At 37.8% G+C, this 19,870-nt stretch overlaps 1 protein-coding gene across 2 annotated transcripts in view; it reads right to left on the bottom strand.

Moving 5' to 3' along the window:
* The window catches only part of LOC126210582 (replication protein A 70 kDa DNA-binding subunit-like), a 339,516-nt gene that overhangs the window by 159,290 nt on the left and 160,356 nt on the right, over nt 1–19,870 (bottom strand). The window contains exon 15 of one of the 2 annotated variants that reach the window (XM_049939848.1): nt 10,341–10,764. The exons of the other annotated variant lie outside the window; for it this stretch is intronic. The gene's annotated coding sequence lies outside the window, so the exon portion shown is untranslated. Of the gene's footprint in view, nt 1–10,340; nt 10,765–19,870 lie in introns of those variants that run through there. 2 annotated transcript variants of the gene reach the window in all.

Here is a 19,870-nt window from a genome sequence, read left to right as displayed (position 1 = left end):
AAGAGCAAGTTTACAGTGTCCATATGACAGTCACATTTTAAGTCCAAAAGATCTGTTTACATTTGCCAATACTCATGTTCCAGGAATAGAAACCTTTTATGTTACAACAGAGGAGATAACGAAGTTCATAAACATGTTACAAAAACGATATGAGACTGGTTCTACCATTCCTGGGACAAGAGTGAGTCATTTTCTCAAACTATTGAATGAAAAAAAGTTGCTGATAAAGTGTGTTTCATCATCTGCTAAATTCATTCAAGTTCCTCTTGGAATTCAAAACACTGTCTCTCACGCAATTAAAGAAGAAACATTTGTCGCAGCTATCTACGATAACCAGTGGTGGCTTGGAAAAATTCTAGAGATAAATGAAGAACACAGAGATGCAAAAGTCAAGTTCATGAGTCCAAGTGGCCCTTCCTCAAGTTATTCATGGTCACTTCACACTGATGTTTGCTGGATACCTTATGAAAACATTTTAATGACTTTGCCTGCTCTTAGTGCAAGCCCAAGTACTGGTCATTTATATACTTTTGAATCAGACATAATATTGTCCACTGAAAACTTGTTTGAAAGAATGAATGCCTTTTAGAATTTTATGAATGTGTTCTATGAGGACTGATGATCATTTGTGACCACTAGGTAAGAGTCACAAAATGAAACGTGTATATTATTATTCCCCCCATGAACCATGGACCTTGCCGTTGGTGGGGAGGCTTGCGTGCCTCAGGGATACAGATGGCCATACCGTAGGTGCAACCACAACGGAGGGGTATCTGTTCAGAGGCCAGACAAACATGTGGTTCCTGAAGAGGGGCAGCAGCCTTTTCAGTAGTTGCAGGGGCAACAGTCTGGATGATTGACTGATCTGGCCTTGTAATATTAACCAAAACGGCCTTGCTGTGCTGGTATTGCGAACAGCTGAAAGCAAGGGGAAACTACAGCCGTAATTTTTCCCGAGGACATGCAGCTTTACTGTATGATTGCATGGAGAGCTGCATCAAACCAGTCTCAGGACTGAAGACAACAACAACAACAACAACAACATTATTATTTATGTTCTTTCTGTTTTAAATGATTAAACAGAACAAGCACCCTTCTGATTTTATTTATGTTGAAATGTATGACAATAGGAATTCTTTGAGACAAAATTTAAAATGGTGGAACTTGCAATTTCAATGAAAAAAATTAATGAAGTTGGTAAAAAAAAAAAAAAAAAGAATTGTAAAATGACTTTAATTACAGATTTGCACATATTTATATGCACAGTTGCAACATTTTTACAGTTTAGTGATATAATTGGTCCTTTTATTTTTCTAATGACACCAAACTGAATAAAATTTATTTATAAACAAGGGAGTTATAGTAGTTAAAAACTTTCAACCTACCTTTTGTACTGATGTCAGATGGAGAAAATGCTAGACATTTCAAAATAGCCCCCTGACTACAGTTTTGACCTAAAAAATCTGAAAAAATTTTTTTTATCACTTTCTATTTTTGTACTTTCTTACACCAAATTTTCACAAATATGTGTGACATGATGGCAACGAGATTTCTTTATTTTGAGTGATTGAGTGCACCTGGCAGAAAGTTTTTCCGTTTTACCTAACATAATAAAAAATGAATTGGCATGAGCTCTTTGAAAACAAAAAAGCATATATTATTCAAATATGTTCATGTAGTATGCACAACTCCTAGTGGATCTTAATGTAAGTAAATCTGTACTTTTATTTAAATACCACTGACACATATCTGACCTGATTACCATTGTAAACACCAGTCTTTATTCCAAATATGCCTCCATGAAATACTTAATTTGCCATACTTGTGGCTGAAGTGTAAATATTCCATTATACAATTTTCCTGTATAAAGCTGATATGCTTAATACTTGTAGAAGATGCTTCAAAGTCAACAGCCAAATACCACTAAGCATTAGGCATATAGTATACTTCGAGAAGATAGTCTGCTACTTTCCATTTCAGATCATCTGCAATACTCAAATACTCCAGTAAGTGTAAATAAAAATGTTAACATGTTGCATACTCTTCAACAATACTTCATGGCTTTACGTAACATGTACGAAATAAAACACAGTGAGTGTTTTTCCTCACAGTAATGCCCCAAATTATTCCCCACATTTTTTGAGAAGGTTGGAGATGTGCTACATGTTTTATTATTGCTGGCATGAGTTTCCTATAATGCCAAAAATTAACACAATATATTCTTAGTCGCTAACATTACATCTCCCTGACCCCGAGGATTTGCTTCACGTCAGTAGAAAAGCCAAAAGCTTGACTGTGCTGCCTGATGACCATGCCTGTAAGCAGCTCTATTGACGTAAGTGACTTCTGTCACCTGTTGACCAAAGCCTTTAAATACACTTGCCCAACGTTGTCATTTTAAAACGTTAAGTCAATATAGGTTGCTGAATGAAGCTTCCGTTATGAGAATTAATATAGAAACAAAGTTTGAATGCAAATAATCTCGATTACAGTGACATACTAATCCGTAGTATAGTTGGAGTTACAGACTAGTGTGTTATGTGATTGACTGAAGCCAATTAAGTGATTATGAACCATTACTTGAATGGCAGAATGATTTATAGCATAACACACAATATTTTGCCTTCAGCACAATGTCTCTCAATGTTTCTTTTCACTCAGATGTTTGCAATACTTAACTACGAATTTTTCTCTGCCTCCATATCAGGAGTAACAAATTTTGAAAAGGAGATCAAATATGAGTAAAAATTACGTAGTGGAACTCCCCTTCATTTTTGCAGTTCGTGTGCGATATATGTACGTAATACGTTACCACAACCTGTATTTCACATTCACAGTTTCACAGCTGTCACCGGTATTATCACCTTTGAAACAAATGTAGATCTCAGACTGCACTACAGATAAGCTTGTTATCTCCAACAAAGTTTAGTCTTTTTTTTTTTTTTTTTTTTTTTTTTGGGGGGGGGGGGGGAGGGAATCAAATGTAGTACTTTAGCCCAGATATCTGCTCTTGACAATCTGTGTTACTGATGTGCTTATATTTTGATCATTGTTCTGTAAACAAACAGTTACATCACATCTTCCTACATGTAGTTTCTCAAAATCCAGTTCATTTTTATGTGGCATTTTGATAAACAGATCTGAATGAGTAATTATTAATAGATCTAGGAAATATTCAGGTCTCCAAATTGTTAGACTGTTATAGATGCAAGTCACTGATTATCAAGAGTGTATCAGGTACAGTTAAATTTGGAACAAACCATTTGGAATAAATTCTGAAGTAGTTGGCAATCACAATTTTCTTCCATACATACTGTGCAAACATGGAGGAGGGTACCTTGTACCACTACAAATCATTTCCTTTCCCATTCCACTCACAAGTAGAGTGAGGAAAGAAGGGCTATCTGTGTGTCTCCATATGAGCCCTAATTTTTCATGTCTTCTTGGTCCTCAGGCAAAATATACATTGGTGGTGGTAGAATTGTTCTGCAATCAATTTCAAATGCTGGTTCCTTAAGTTTTCTCAACAGTATTCCACAAAAAGAACATTGTCTTCCCTCCAAGGATTCTCAATGAGTTCGCCAAGCATCTTCATAATACTCACATGTTGTCTGAACCTACTGGTAACCTATCTAGCAGCCCGCCTCTTGAGTTGCTTCAATGTGTTCGCTTAATCAGATCAGGTGGAGACCTCAAACACTTGGGCAATACTTGTGAATGGGTCACACTAGTGTTCTACACAGGCGGTCGAAGTGGCCTGCCTCTCATTCCAAAGTTCTGAGAAATATCCATCTTCCAAGAGGAAGGAACTAGTAGTCCCGAAAGCTAGAAATAGTTTTTTTTATTAAAGCGCTGTTTTTCTCTCATACTTCATACAAAGCATTTCATAATTTTACAATGAGTACTGTCAATCCTAGATATAACAGTAACATTAAAATTTTGCTTAATACAAATCTTAGTGCTAACCAGCAGATGCATCCATGAGTCCAAACATTATGCTTAATTACACTTAATTATAGAAGGTGAGGCTAATGAAATAATCTTTTACTTTGTAGTTTATTAGTGTCTTGGGATTTCCAGTTTTCTGCCCGATGTCTAGCAGTGACCTGTTAGACTTTTGTACCAGAATTTAAAATTACATTCTAAATCATAGGCAGAGATGCTTAGCCTACATGGACATTATTTTTACTTTCACTGTTCTGCAAGTTCGTTTCACTTTAGCCACCGTAGTTTTGTGTTGTTTTGACACAAGTCGCTTTAGCATACGACAATCTCCGTCATTTAGTTTCAATTTGTGCCCACTATTGCGTTTACACAATGACGCCTGTCCATGTTTTGCGTAGGCTGTCATGACCGTTGAAACAGTTGCTCTTAAAACATTCAATTAGTTGGCTGTCTTGGGTTACTGATGTTCCAGCTAATTGGGCTCCCACAATCTTCCCTCTTTGGAACTCAATTATGTTTTTCATTGCACATTGACCTCAGCCTCTGAACGCAAATATGGAACGTGCACTACCGTAAACAACTTCCACTTACGCCTAGTCCATACTGAACGTGCACAGTCCAGTGCAACACGTCTTACCTGCATTGTTGACTGTCAAACACAACCATCCCATTTCTACCATTGTTTACATTATTTTGCCTATCCACTGTAATACAGTCCCACAATATTTGTAGTTGCTCATGATCTTTATGATTGCACGCAATAGATGTAGCACCAGCATACAGAACTGTCTTTCAATTTGGGGAGCAGTATTTTATGTCAATAGCTTAAATCAAGAAAAGAAGATGTCCCTGTACAGAACCCTAGGTACCCTGTATTGCATTATCGCTAATGTTAGATCTGTCTGTGTGCCATTCGCCATTCTTAACAGTAAAAATGGATTTCTGTTAGATAAGGGTTTATCAGACTGTTAACAAGTATCAGCAAATTTACCCAGCTATTTACTACAGGGTGTATACGACCCGGGACAACCGGGAGATCTGTAAAAAACCCGGGAATTTTTTAGAATCCGTGAATTTTTCATTGTTTTAGTTTTCAGTTACATTTTTGTAATTTTGACTGGTAAGAACCGATGCTCTAAAAAACAAAGAATATCCCTGTATCTTGCTACCGCAGAATAATATTGCAGCATAAAACATGAATGAGAGAAAAAATAAAACTTAAGTTGCAAAGAAAATGTGCGTATACAACAAAACACAGAACACATACAAGCATCTGCCAGCAGCAAAATGTGTCAAAGGCTTTAGAAAGATTATGCAATGTTTTGTAACAACAAATTGCCTCCGTTGAGCGTGATGTCACAACTGTTTACCTTAGATTCATTTGAGCAGTTGCGAACGCGCTCTTGAGCATGCGCTGTTGAGTCGCATGTGAGTAGTACCTTCTCCCACTTCTGGATACAGAAGTGTGGCTGTTAGTTGTACAAGCAGTAGCAGCGAACAGCCAGATGCTACCTGGAAAAATTTTACTAGTGCGCCTAAGCTGTCAGATGCACCCATGCGCAAAAGGCCTGGATCTAGGGGGGGCGTTTGATATTTGTACTTCCTGAATTATATTTTGTCGTGTTATAAAAAATGACCATTTGTGCCAAAACAGTCTTGTTGATTTGATGTACGTTACAATGGCTACAATATTAGAAAGGCCTATTTCGTTTTATCTAGCAGACAGTGACGAAATAGACGTAATCAGATCGAGAAACCACAACAGTCATGGGTACTATTTATATTAACAGCTTTTTAATATTAGATAACGACATTTCGATTTTTCATGTAGCAAAACATTTGACAAACTTTGACGAGGTAATAGAGTCTTTCGCAGAAAGGAAAGCACACCATGTAAAGTTGTAGCAAGATAGAGAGATTGAGGATTGAAGAAATGTATACTGTCTTGCTTGTTTCTTGCCTTTACTGTTTTTATGTATCATATATTTAATTTTATGTCACACAAAACAGCAAATTATTAGCTAATAGGCAATAAAGAATGCAAATTTTCTGAAGAGTTATTGTTCTCCCAGTTATAAATCATGCCATCCAGAATTTATTGCGAGGTTTTTTTTTAAAGAGGGGTAGGATGTCAAACCTGTCCTGAATATAGTTTGATGGCATCCATTACAAAATATACACGTTTGAATTCCACAGAACGAAATTCAGTGATGTGCAATAGAATGATACTGTGTGAAGAGGCATGGCACTGCACTTTGGCACACCTAAGGCAAAATAACATGTCTTACATGTCCTCGAAAATATGTGTTTTACGTATCAGACTCTTCAGAAAGATGTGTGCTACAAAATGAACATATTTTTGAAAAGTCCTATCTCAAACTCTCGCGGGAGGGGGTAGGGGTACTATCTAGTACTGTCCCAGTTCAGAAATATCACAAATCCACGCAGAGCAATCTGAGTTGTAGTGGGGAGGTGGGTCGTCCCCACCTGACCCGTGTTTATGTTTAATAATTTTGCTTAGTCACCTTGCAGGAAAATGAAGTTTTTTGTCGGTTTGCTACAGAAATTTGGCTTTTATTAATCTTTTCTGCAGAGGCAGGCAATTTATTTGAAACGAAGTGTTTAATTCGCCACTATTGGCTAGTTTCAACTGTTCACAGCATTTCAAGTGCATGTTTTCAGTTTCTACGTATGGCGTGTTGCCATAATAAAGAACCAAACATGAGAAAATTGACATCCCGAAAAGCACACTGAAAAGCCTACTTCATTGTCAAGGCCTACTTCACTGGGAATCTGGACATACGAATGTGCACTTTAAGCCAGATCATGCATTTTAGTTTGGTTTACAAAATTCCGATGCTTTTGGAGTAGCCTCTGATGTCTTATTTCTTTTATGACATAATATAAGATCTTTTAATGTTTTACACGTACGAACATACGGGCTTCCCACATCATCGTAGCTGCGCAAGCCCAGTGATGCCTATCTGGCGCTCTGACAACTGCTGGAACAAACCTGTTTCTAAAAGGTCACGGGAAAATATAGTGAATGGTGGTTTGAAAAGCATTACTTTCAAAGTAAATTTCCTTTTATGCAAGATAGACTATTTGCGAGAATGTATGATGAATTTCTTGAATCAGAGTGTTTGACTCTCATTTAAAAATCAACTCTTTGATGACGAGCCAGTTAGAAGAATTTCAAGCCAAGAAGATCAGACATTTATGTCGTTATTAAAAATTTTACTCGCACATTTGTGTATGTAACACGCGCAAAAAAGATCAACATTATATGTGAAAGCTTAGCTTCTCTTGCACCTTATTAATCTTTGAGACAAATATTGTATGTGAAAGCTTTGCTGTTCTTGTAGCAACACTATGTATATTAATTTAAACCGTAACCTTTCCTATTTGTGTGTTCGCGCAACTTGCCGTGATGTTGCTGTTGGCTGACTGCATCAGGTGTCCTATGCTCTGAATATCAACTGTCATCGGCTGGCGAGGTCACGTGACATGAGCTATGACTGGCTTACAAAGGAGCATCGCAATGTCGATTCGTTTTCTAAAGGGCTGGGAAATTCTACACCGCTCTATAAAACCGTAACCATTCAAAGGAATGGTAAGTTTTACAGTTCGGACGGAAAGTATACTGTCACATAACACGCAAAAAGTGTATTTTCAGCCGGGAGAAAGTGTATCTTTAACCGGGAAATCTGGGAATTTTTTTCCCTTGTCCACATATACACCCTGTACTATCTCCCTCTACAAACAGTTCATAGAGATTAGCTAGAAAAATATATATACTTTCAGATGGAGGTCTGTCTATACCCACAGTTATGTTTACTTTTCCAACAATAGTTTATCACAGAAAGTTCAGGGACACCTTCGACACTTCTAGAACTTACATCTATGGGACAGTAATTATTAACACTTTTTGCACATACTGAAACACCACCATAAGGCTTGATCTCCCTCCTGAAAGATGAACAGAGATTCTTTTTTAATAAGTGCATAACAAGATTCTTCTTTGGTATACCAGTATTCGGTAATAACTGAAACATGCTATGCTGCCCAAATCATTGTGCTTATATCCTAGGCTTGTGAAGTTTTGGTGGATAATCTTGAATGTATGTGGATTGGTGCATCATATTTGCAGATTTAACTTCAACCTGTGTACTAAGTAAATTCGCAGGTTATATTTTTTTTGTTTGAACCCATAAATAACCTCATTAAGCAAAGCAAATGTACTTGTCAAACTGGTAAGAGCACAAAAAAAAAAAAAAAAAAAAAAAAAAAAAACACTGAGAAGAAGAAGATAGATTCTAAAGGAGCTCCTGATAGCTAAATGTAAAACGTAATTGTTTTACGAGATATTACTTATTTAAAATCTTTCATTCCAAAACCTAAGAACATTGTCAATTTAGTGTCTTCAAGCTATAATGCTACTTTATTGAGCATGACAACAAACATGCCTGAGATAACAGAGCACTGTGGCATTACCTAAGAAGACATTGCTGCACTGGATGTGAAGTGCACAATTTACTCTATCAGCATGTGTTCCGAAAGATGGTCTCACACTACTCTGTACCATAATGAATATATCTGTGGTAAATACATTAATCAGCTTATAATGTTACTAATAATCCGTCTTGATTGCAATTTAAAAAAAAAAAAAAAAATTTATTCAGATCTGATATATTTCAGTTACAGGAGTAACTGTGATGCAGCATGTGAAAGTGGCTGGATTTGGACGGGTTACTCCTGTAACTGAAATACATCAGATCTGAAGATGGTTCTGGATGAACCGAAACCAGTTATATATATATATATAAGCGCTGGCAGGTCGATAGGCACACAAACAAACACAAATATACACACAAAATTCAAGCTTTCGCAACAAACTGTTGCCTCATCAGGAAAGAGGGAAGGAGAGGGAAAGACGAAAGAATGTGGGTTTTAAGGGAGAGGGTAAGGAGTCATTCCAATCCCGGGAGCGGAAAGACTTACCTTAGGGGGAAAAAAGGACAGGTATACACTCGCACACACACACATATCCATCCACACATACAGACACAAGCAGACATATTTAAAGACCAAAGTCTTTCCGCTCCCGGGATTGGAATGACTCCTTACCCTCTCCCTTAAAACCCACATCCTTTCGTCTTTCCCTCTCCTTCCCTCTTTCCTGATGAGGCAACAGTTTGTTGCGAAAGCTTGAATTTTGTGTGTATATTTGTGTTTGTTTGTGTGCCTATCGACCTGCCAGCGCTTTTGTTTGGTAAGTCTCATCATCTTTCTTTTTAGATATATTTTTTCCACGTGGAATGTTTCCCTCTGTTATATATATATATATATATATATATATATATATATATATAACAGAGGGAAACATTCCACGTGGAAAAAATATATCTAAAAAGAAAGAAAGTGATGAGACTTACCAAACAAAAGCGCTGGCAGGTCGATAGACACACAAACAAACACAAACATACACACAAAATTCTAGCTTTCACAACAAACGGTTGCTTCGTCAGGAAAGAGGGAAGGAGAGGGAAAGATGAAAGGAAGTGGGTTTTAAGGGAGAGGGTAAGGAGTCATTCCAATCCCGGGAGCGGAAAGACTTACCTTAGGGGGAAAAAAGGACGGGTATACACTCGCACACACACACATATCCATCCGCATATACACAGACACAAGCAGACATTTGGCCTTTACAAATGTCTGCTTGTGTCTGTGTATATGCGGATGGATATGTGTGTGTGTGCGAGTGTATACCCGTCCTTTTTTCCCCCTAAGGTAAGTCTTTCTGCTCCCGGGATTGGAATGACTCCTTACCCTCTCCCTTAAAACCCACTTCCTTTCATCTTTCCCTCTCCTTCCCTCTTTCCTGACGAAGCAACCGTTTGTTGCGAAAGCTAGAATTTTGTGTGTATGTTTGTGTTTGTTTGTGTGTCTATCGACCTGCCAGCGCTTTTGTTTGGTAAGTCTCATCACTTTCTTTCTTTCTTTCTTTAGATATAAAACCAGTCATGGCAGATTATAAGTAACATTATACAATCACAAGAAACTATCCCATCAAACATTATGTCTGTTTTTGCAAGACAATCATCTTTGACAGAAAATTGAACAATTACATTTTCACATCAAGTCCCTATACTTGCAGCTGATCAAACCATATCTGAAGAGAGAGCTACCAACCCACACTTTCTACGGGTGGTAAGACTACTAGTTACCAGAACTCTGAAATGTCTATTCATTCATAAAACTCTTTTTATTACAAATTCATTACTAATGTGCATAAATTTCAGGAAATCTTTATCATTTAATTACACTATGTATACACAAGCAAGTGTAAAAATTAATCTTACACAATTTTTCATAGAAAGTTATTTATGTTAAATACAATGAAACATATATTATTACAGCCATATACAAAAATGAAAATGTTGAAAAATATGCTCCAGGCAGTATGCCCCAGCAAACAGTTAATAAATAGCAGTAAATAATTATAAACAATGTCTACTTCCATAAAATAAAGAAGCATCCCTTACTAGTAACAGGAAATCTGAAACTACATTTTGGAATGTGTGTGTCATGTCAGTTTTAAAATTATTTACACATCTCTATAAAATCTTTGTGAAGACAGTTCAATGCTTGCCACATTCATCTTAGTATATGGTATGGAGAACACATTTTCCAATCATTCCACTTTGCACCAGCTCTCTAGGGCATTCCACTGGTAGTCTTGATGTCTGAAATAATTTTCATGCAGTATTTCCTAATATCCACTGTCTTCATGTCCATCACTATAACCTTCAGTCTGGACTGTAAGAAAAAATTTCCATAAATCACAAATGGAAGAAAACAGCAGGCACAATTTATGATGATTCCATTACACTACTGAAATTGTTGGTATTCTAATGGATAACTGTGTGGCAATGACTCTAATTTATTTTGTGAAGATGGTGCACCATAGCTCATAAGAACTTTTAGAACACTGTATTTAGCTACCAACTGGTTTGCATCTTCAGATGATGATCAGGTCATTTATAACAGCTTACATGGCAGTATTAGAACTGTGTAAAATCCAACCTACATAAATGCTGTAAATAATGACATATAGCACATTATACAGTCAGTCATAAAATATACCAACACTTAATATTCACCTACATATTAAAGTCACGTTCCAACTTTTTGCCTGGAGCGAATCAAAACTTATTATAAATCTTGGCAGTTGAAATCTGATGTTTTTCAAATGACTTGCTAATGTGAAAAATGTCAAGTCACACAGTGGTTCAGACTCCACCGTACACCGTAGCTGCCCACCTTGGTATAGAAAAACTAACTGCTTTAGAGTGACTCATCTCTACACTTGCCTCCGAATACAGTATCGTTGCTTTTCACCAAAACATTGTACAATTTTTGATAGTTCTGTGAGACGAGATTTCAGGAACAGCACAGTGTAGAAAATGAATTGAGTTTGGTGTTGCACCAGATATTGTCTCTTTCTAAATGAAATTAGAAGAGACTGATTTACAAATTTTGTCTTCTGCTCAATAGCAGTTATTACAGAAGCACAAATCTGAACAATAATACACATAAGCGAGTTTCTGAAATGACTTGGAATTGCAACCAATGTCTATATCTGGGTCAACAGTGGGTTTAATGGGCAAAGGTAACAACTCACCAACTAGTTAACATGGTGAATTGTCGACAGGCGTACAAACAAGAGCGAGAACATTGCTGGCTTTTGGACAAATCCTTCTTTAATGCTGCAAGGAGTGCATGACAGATGTACCTCAAGGACAACTTGTCCAAAGCTAGCAATGTTCTAACTTGGTGCCTCAACTAGTCGGTGCATCGTTACTTTTATATCTTTTGATATCCCACTCAGGACTTTCCATTACCTTACTTGGATCAACATTTGGTTGCTAACAACCTTCTTCTGTCATGGAAAAGATAAACATAACAGAAGATCTCATTTTCACTATCCAATGTTGAAGAGCTTATTGTGTCTTTCTCCAAAACCCATGCTTAATCATTTGTCACTTGTGAATAAAGAGCAATTTCAAGTTCTACGAAAATAACAAAATCCTAGTATTTTTTTTACTCAGATTGAGTTTTTCTGTTAAGCATGTTGAAATGTCCCCCACTGTTGTGTGAGATAGTTTAGAATAGATTTTCAGTCACCATTAATTATTAATTCTGACCTCCTGCGTTTTTGCTTAAATGACCAAAGTACCTATGCGTATTTCTTTCCCGTCGTGGACTTCCTTCACTCTGCATCTTCTTCTGCGTTGAGAGCTGAAATGTCCCCCCCCCCCCCCCTCTCCCCCAAATCTAGAGCAGCAGTTCCCAATCTGGGGGTAATTACCTCCTCAGACGAAAAATGGAATTTTATGAGGGATAAAAACAAAAGGGATCAACTAGTTTCAATCATGAAACTAAATTATTTTTAAAAGAGAGTAATTATTATTGCTATTAAATACATTACCATTAATTAAACTCATTTTTCAAATACTAACATTAATACAGGGAGCAGTTTGGTGACAGTTGCAGCTTGTGAAATGTATGTATGATCATCATCTTCCTCGCATAGTTCACCCACTACACACATACTTTTTACTTTGTAAAATGCGTCTATGACAGTAAAATTCAGACAAATACACTGGACAGTCTCACATATCTCACAAAAATGCCTTCTCTGAATTGTAGGTAGCTCCCACAAAGGACCATAAATTGTTGTGTTACTCACTTCACAACAGATACATGAACAAATTGACAGCACAACACAATAGCAAATATATAATAGATTATGCATCACTGTAAGACCTGCATGGCATTATTATTATTATTATTATTATTCACGTTTGGGCCCTACTGGACCACGCGAAGTACAATCACGGGGCATTCAGTTATTTTCTTTTAGACTTTCTCTCTGCCCAAATTGTTTTCATTCTCTCGGAATGAGCTCTTTTCCTTTCATCAGACCATGTGGTTCCAGTTTTCTTTGGTTTTTCAGCTTGACCAACTACCCAGTCATGAATTTTTTGCCTAAATAATTTTCTGTCTTGAATTTCATCTTGTTTTATATCTGCCTCTTTCATGTCCTCTTTTATAGCAGCAATCCATTTTATTGTCTCAAATTTAGCTTTACTTCGATTTTCGTAGAATTCCACTACTTGTTTAGTTAGTCTGGTAGCATCCATTCTTTTAATATGCCCATAAAATTTTAATCTGCGTTTTTTCATATCTGAATATATGCTGGTGTATTGTTGAATTTCACTATTTGCTCTTAGCCTGTATGTTCCTTCTTCAGTATATTTTGGACCTAGAATTTTTCTGATTACTTTTCTTTCTCTTTTTTGGATTTCTTGAATGTCCTTTTTTCTGTTTAAAATTAGCGTTTCAGCCCCATAAAGGCACTCTGGTTTTATGACCGTGTTGTAATGTCTCAATTTAGAGTACCTCGAGAGACATTTTTTGTTGTAGATGTCTTTTGTAAGTCTAAAAGCTGTCTCCATCTTTTGACAACGAATTTCATTTCCAATTTTTTCTAGACCAGTCTCTGAGATTGTTTCACCTAAATATTTGAATTGCGAAACTCTTTTGATTTTTCCATACTTAGTTTCCAAAAGTTTGGGTGCCAGTTTGTTGCTAGTCATATACTGTGTTTTTTCAAATGAGATTTGGAGACCTACTCTTTCTGCTGTTTATTTAAGGATTTCTATTTGTTTCTGAGCAATTTGGATGTCCTGCGTTAGAATAACCAAGTCGTCTGCAAAGGCCAAACAGTCTATTCGAATATTTGTTCGTCCTAATTTCACTGGTTGGTCAATTTTGAACTCCAATTTTCGTTCGCGCCACTCTTGTATTACTTTTTCTAGAACGCAGTTAAATAGCAACGGAGAGAGTCCATCACCTTGCCTCACGCCTGTTTTTATTTCAAAGGATTCTGAAATTTCTCCTCTGAACTTTACTTTTGATTTTGTACCAGTTAGCGTGTCTCTGATAATTGCCGTGGTTTTAGGATCCAGGCCTTGTTCTTTCACAATTTGGAAAAGAGATTCACGATCCACTGAGTCATAAGCCTTTCTAAAATCTACAAAGGTACAAACTAGTTTTTTATTGTAAATTTTTTGATGTCTGAGAATTAGTTTGAGGACTAAAATCTGTTCTGGGCAAGATCTATTTGGCCTGAAACCTGCTTGATATTCGCCAATTTTCCATTCAAGTTGCTGTTGTGCTCGGTTCAGAAGACATTGAGAGAGGATTTTGTATGTGACTGGAAGAAGAGAAATTCCTCTGTAATTATTAACATCAGTTTTGTCTCCCTTCTTATGAAGCGGGTGAATCAAGGCGGTTTTCCATTCATCAGGAATTTTTTCAGTTTGCCAAATGTTTTGCATGATTGAAGTAATTTCTTTAACGGTTTTTGGACCAGCTGCCTTTAAAAGTTCTGCAACAATTCCATCTTCACCAGATGCTTTGTTGTTTTTAAACCTATGAATTTCTTTAATGATTTCCTCTTCATTTGGTGCAAGTGAAACTGGATTGCATTGTTGGGGAATTTTTGGTGGAAATCTTTCTGTGGGCTCGGGGCAATTTAGAAGATTCTTAAAATATTTAGAAAGTTCTTTGCAATTTTCTTGGTTGTTAAGAGCCAACTGTCCATTTTCCTTCTTGAAGCAAAGATTCTGGGGTTGGTACCCCTTTATTTTGGTTTTAAAAGTTTTATAAAAATTTCTGGTATTGTATTTCTGAAAATCTTCTTCAATTTCTAAGAGTTGACTATTCTCATATTGTCTTTATTATTATTTCTTTCCTTTCTTAGACGTTATGTCTGGTTAAAAATGGAAAGTGACGCGGACCTTGATCAAGCGTGACTTCCTTTTAACTGTACGGTATATGTTACATTGCATTTAGGAACTTTCGGGTAATTGAACACGTATCAATAATTGCAGATTTGTGTAGTTGTATATACACATTTGGATGTAGCTGTACTGTGTTGATGTACTGGTGGATATTGTGTGGTATGACTCCTGTAGTTGATAGTATAATTGGTATAATGTCAACTTTATCCTGATGCCACATGTCCTTGACTTCCTCAGCTAGCTGAATGTATTTTTCAATTTTTTCTCCTGTCATCTTCTGTATATTTGTTGTATTGGGTATGGATATTTCGATTAGTTGTGTTAATTTCTTCTTTTTATTGGTGAGTATGATGTCAGGTTTGTTATGTGGTGGTGTTTTATCTGTTATCTACATCTACATCTACATTCATACTCCGCAAGCCACCCAACGGTGTGTGGCGGAGGGCACTTTACGTGCCACTGTCATTACCTCCCTTTCCTGTTCCAGTTGCGTATGGTTCGCGGGAAGAACGAATGTCTGAAAGCCTCCGTGCGCGCTCTAATCTCTCTAATTTTACATTCGTGATCTCCTCGGAAGGTATAAGTAGGGGGAAGCAATATACTCGATACCTCATCCAGAAACGCACCCTCTCGAAACCTGGCGAGCAAGCTACACCGCGATGCAGAGCGCCTCTCTTGCAGAGTCTGCCACTTGAGTTTATTAAACATCTCCGTAACGCTATCACGGTTACCAAATAACCCTGTGACGAAACGCGCCGCTCTTCTTTGGATCTTCTCTATCTCCTCCGTCAACCCGATCTGGTACGGATCCCACACTGATGAGCAATACTCAAGTATAGGTCGAACGAGTGTTTTGTAAGCCACCTCCTTTGTTGCTGGACTACATTTTCTAAGCACTCTCCCAATGAATCTCAACCTGGTACCCGCCTTACCAACAATTAATTTTATATGATCATTCCACTTCAAATCGTTCCGCACGCATACTCCCAGATATTTTACAGAAGTAACTGCTACCAGCGTTTGTTCCGCTATCATATAATCATACAATAAAGGATCCTTCTTTCTATGTATTCGCAATACATTACATTTGTCTATGTTAAGGGACAGTTGCCACTCCCTGCACCAAGTGCCTATCCGCTGCAGATCTTCCTGCATTTCGCTACAATTTTCTAATGCTGCAACTTCTCTGTATACTACAGCATCATCCGCGAAAAGCCGCATGGAACTTCCGACAATATCTACTAGGTCATTTATATATATTGTGAAAAGCAATGGTCCCATAACACTCCCCTGTGGCACGCCAGAGGTTACCTTAACGTCTGTAGACATCTCTCCATTGATAACAACATGCTGTGTTCTGTTTGCTAAAAAATCTTCAATCCAGCCACACAGCTGGTCTGATATTCCGTAGGCTCTTACTTTGTTTATCAGGCGACAGTGCGGAACTGTATCGAACGCCTTCCGGAAGTCAAGAAAAATAGCATCTACCTGGGAGCCTGTATCTAATATTTTCTGGGTCTCATGAACAAATAACGCGAGTTGGGTCTCACACGATCGCTGTTTCTGGAATCCATGTTGATTCCTACATAGTAGATTCTGGGTTTCCAAAAACGGCATGATACTCGAAAAAAAAACATGTTCTAAAATTCTACAACAGATCGACGTCAGAGATATAGGTCTATAGTTTTGCGCATCTGCTCGACGACCCTTCTTGAAGACTGGGACTACCTGTGCTCTTTTCCAATCATTTGGAACCCTCTGTTCCTCTAGAGACTTGCGGTACACGGCTGTTAGAAGGGGGGCAAGTTCTTTCGCGTACTCTGTGTAGAATCGAATTGGTATCCCGTCAGGTCCAGTGGACTTTCCTCTGTTGAGTGATTCCAGTTGCTTTTCTATTCCTTGGACACTTATTTCGATGTCAGCCATTTTTTCGTTTGTGCGAGGATTTAGAGAAGGAACTGCAGTGCAGTCTTCCTCTGTGAAACAGCTTTGGAAAAAGGTGTTTAGTATTTCAGCTTTACGCGTGTCATCCTCTGTTTCAATGCCATCATCATCCCGGAGTGTCTGGATATGCTGTTTCGAGCCACTTACTGATTTAACGTAAGACCAGAACTTCCTAGGATTTTCTGTCAAGTCTGTACATAGAATTTTACTTTCAAATTCACTGAACGCTTCTCGCATAGCCCTCCTTACACTAACTTTGACATCGCTTAGCTTCTGTTTGTCTGAGAGGTTTTGGCTGCATTTAAACTTGGAGTGAAGCTCTCTCTTTGCCGGCCGCGGTGGTCTAGCGGTTCTGGCGCTGCAGTCCGGAACCGCGGGACTGCTACGGTCGCAGGTTCGAATCCTGCCTCGGGCATGGGTGTGTGTGATGTCCTTAGGTTAGTTAGGTTTAAGTAGTTCTAAGTTCTAGGGGACTTATGACCTAAGATGTTGAGTCCCGTAGTGCTCAGAGCCATTTTGAAGCTCTCTTTGCTTTCGCAGTAGTTTCCTAACTTTGTTGTTGTACCACGGTGGGTTTTTCCCGTCCCTCACAGTTTTACTCAGCACGTACCTGTCTAAAACGCATTTTACGATTGCCTTGAACTTTTTCCATAAACACTCAACATTGTCAGTGTCGGAACAGAAATTTTCGTTTAGATCTGTTAGGTGGTCTGAAATCTGCCTTCTATTACTCTTGCTAAACAGATAAACCTTCCTCCCTTTTTTTATATTCCTATTAACTTCCATATTCAGGGATGCTACAACAGCCTTATGATCACTGATTCCCTGTTCTGCACTTACAGAGTCGAAAAGTTCGGGTCTGTTTGTTATCAGTAGGTCCAAGATGTTATCTCCACGAGTCGGTTCTCTGTTAAGTTATAATGGTTCTGTTCCAGTATAATGTGTATTCATCATTCTCCAGTACATTTTGTGGTGCATACTTGTATGTGGGAACGTGTTGTTTTATTAGTTTATGTTGTATGGCAAGTTGTTGACGTATTATTTTTGCTACATTGTCATGTCTTCTGGTGTATCTGTATTTGCTACTATTGTACATCCGCTTGTTATGTGATCTACTGTTTCTATTTGTTCTTTGCAAAGTCTGCATTTATCTGTTGTGTTATTGGGATCTTTAATAATATGCTTGCTGTAATATCTGGAGTTTGTTGTTTGATCCTGTATTGCAATCATGAATCCTTCCATCTCACTGTATATATTGCCTTTTCTTAGCCATGTGTTGGATGGGTCTTGATCGATGTGTGGCTGCCATGTTGTTTTTCCTATTTCCAATTTACTTTCTTCGTATCTGTTGATGTTATGTTATCTAAAGGCTTGTAGAAGTGGTTATGAAATTGCAATGGTGTAGCCGATGTATTTATATGAGTGATGCTTTGTGTATTTTGCTAGTTTCTGCTCGTTCTATAAAGAATTTTCTTAAATTGTCTACCTGTCCATAATGTAGGTTTTTTATGTCTATAAATCCCATTCCTCCTTCCTTTCCGCTTAATGTGAATCTTTCTGTTGCTGAATGTAGCTGATGTATTCTATATTTGTGGCATTGTGATCGTGTAAGTGTATTGAGTGCTTCTAGGTCTGTGTTACTCCATTTCACAACTCCAAATGAGTAGGTCAATATTGGTGTTGTTGTTGTTGTGGTCTTCAGTCCTGAGACTGGTTTGATGCAGCTCTCCATGCTACTCTATCCTGTGCAAGCTTCTTCATCTCCCAGTACCTACTGCAACCTACATCCTTCCGAATCTGCTTAGTGTATTCATCTCTTGGTCTTCCTCTATGATTTTTACCCTCCACCCTGCCCTCCAATGCTAAATTTGTGATCCCTTGATGCCTCAAAACATGTCCTACCAACCGATCCCTTCTTCTAGTCAAGTTGTGCCACAAACTCCTTTTCTCCCCAATTCTGTTCAATACCTCCTCATTAGTTACATGATCTACCCACCTTATCTTCAGCATTCTTCTGTAGCACCACATTTCGAAAGCTTCTATTCTCTTCTTGTCCAAACTATTTATCGTCCATATTTCACTTCCATACATGGCTACACTCCATACAAATACTTTCAGAAACGACTTCCTCACACTTAAATCTATACTCGATGTTAACAAATTTCTCTTCTTCAGAAACGACTTCCTTGCCATTGCCAGTCTACATTTTATATCCTCTCTACTTCGACCATAATCAGTTATTTTACTCCCTAAATAGCAAAACTCCTTTACTACTTTAAGAGTCTCATTTCCTAATCTAATTTCCTCAGCATCACCCGATTTAATTTGACTACATTCCATTATCCTTGTTTTGCTTTTGTTGATGTTTATCTTATATCCTCCTTTCAAGACACTGTTCATACCGTTCAACTGCTCTTCCAAGTCCTTTGCTGTCTCTGACAGAATTACAATGTCATCAGCGAACCTCAAAGTTTTTACTTCTTCTCCATGAATTTTAATACCTACTCCGAATTTTTCTTTTGTTTCTTTTACTGCTTGCTCAATATACAGATTGAATAACATCGGGAAGAGGCTACAACCCTGTCTCACTCCTTTCCAACCACTGCTTCCCTTTCATGCCCCTCGACTCTTATAACTGCCATCTGGTTTCTGTACAAATTGTAAATAGCCTTTCGCTCCCTGTATTTTACCCCTGCCACCTTCAGAATTTGAAAGAGAGTATTCCAGTTAACATTGTCAAAAGCTTTCTCTAAGTCTACAAATGCTAGAAACGTAGGTTTGCCTTTTCTTAATCTTTCTTCTAAGATAAGTCATAAGGTTAGTATTGCCTCACGTGTTCCAACATTTATACGGAATCCAAACTGATCTTCCCCGAGGTCCGCTTCTACCAGTTTTTCCATTCGTCTGTAAAGAATTCGCGTTAGTATTTTGCAGCTGTGACTTATTAAACTGATAGTTCGGTAATTTTCACATCTGTCAACACCTGCTTTCTTTGGGATTGGAATTATTATATTCTTCTTGAAGTCTGAGGGTAATTCGCCTGTCTCAAACATCTTGCTCACCAGATGGTAGAGTTTTGTCATGACTGGCTCTCCCAAGGCCATCAATAG

Source organism: Schistocerca nitens, chromosome 10 (assembly GCF_023898315.1).
Source record: "Schistocerca nitens isolate TAMUIC-IGC-003100 chromosome 10, iqSchNite1.1, whole genome shotgun sequence".
In the NCBI taxonomy this organism is placed as follows: domain Eukaryota; kingdom Metazoa; phylum Arthropoda; class Insecta; order Orthoptera; family Acrididae; genus Schistocerca; species Schistocerca nitens.
Note: the sequence above shows the minus strand (reverse complement) of the source record. Positions and strands in the feature narration are given on the sequence as shown.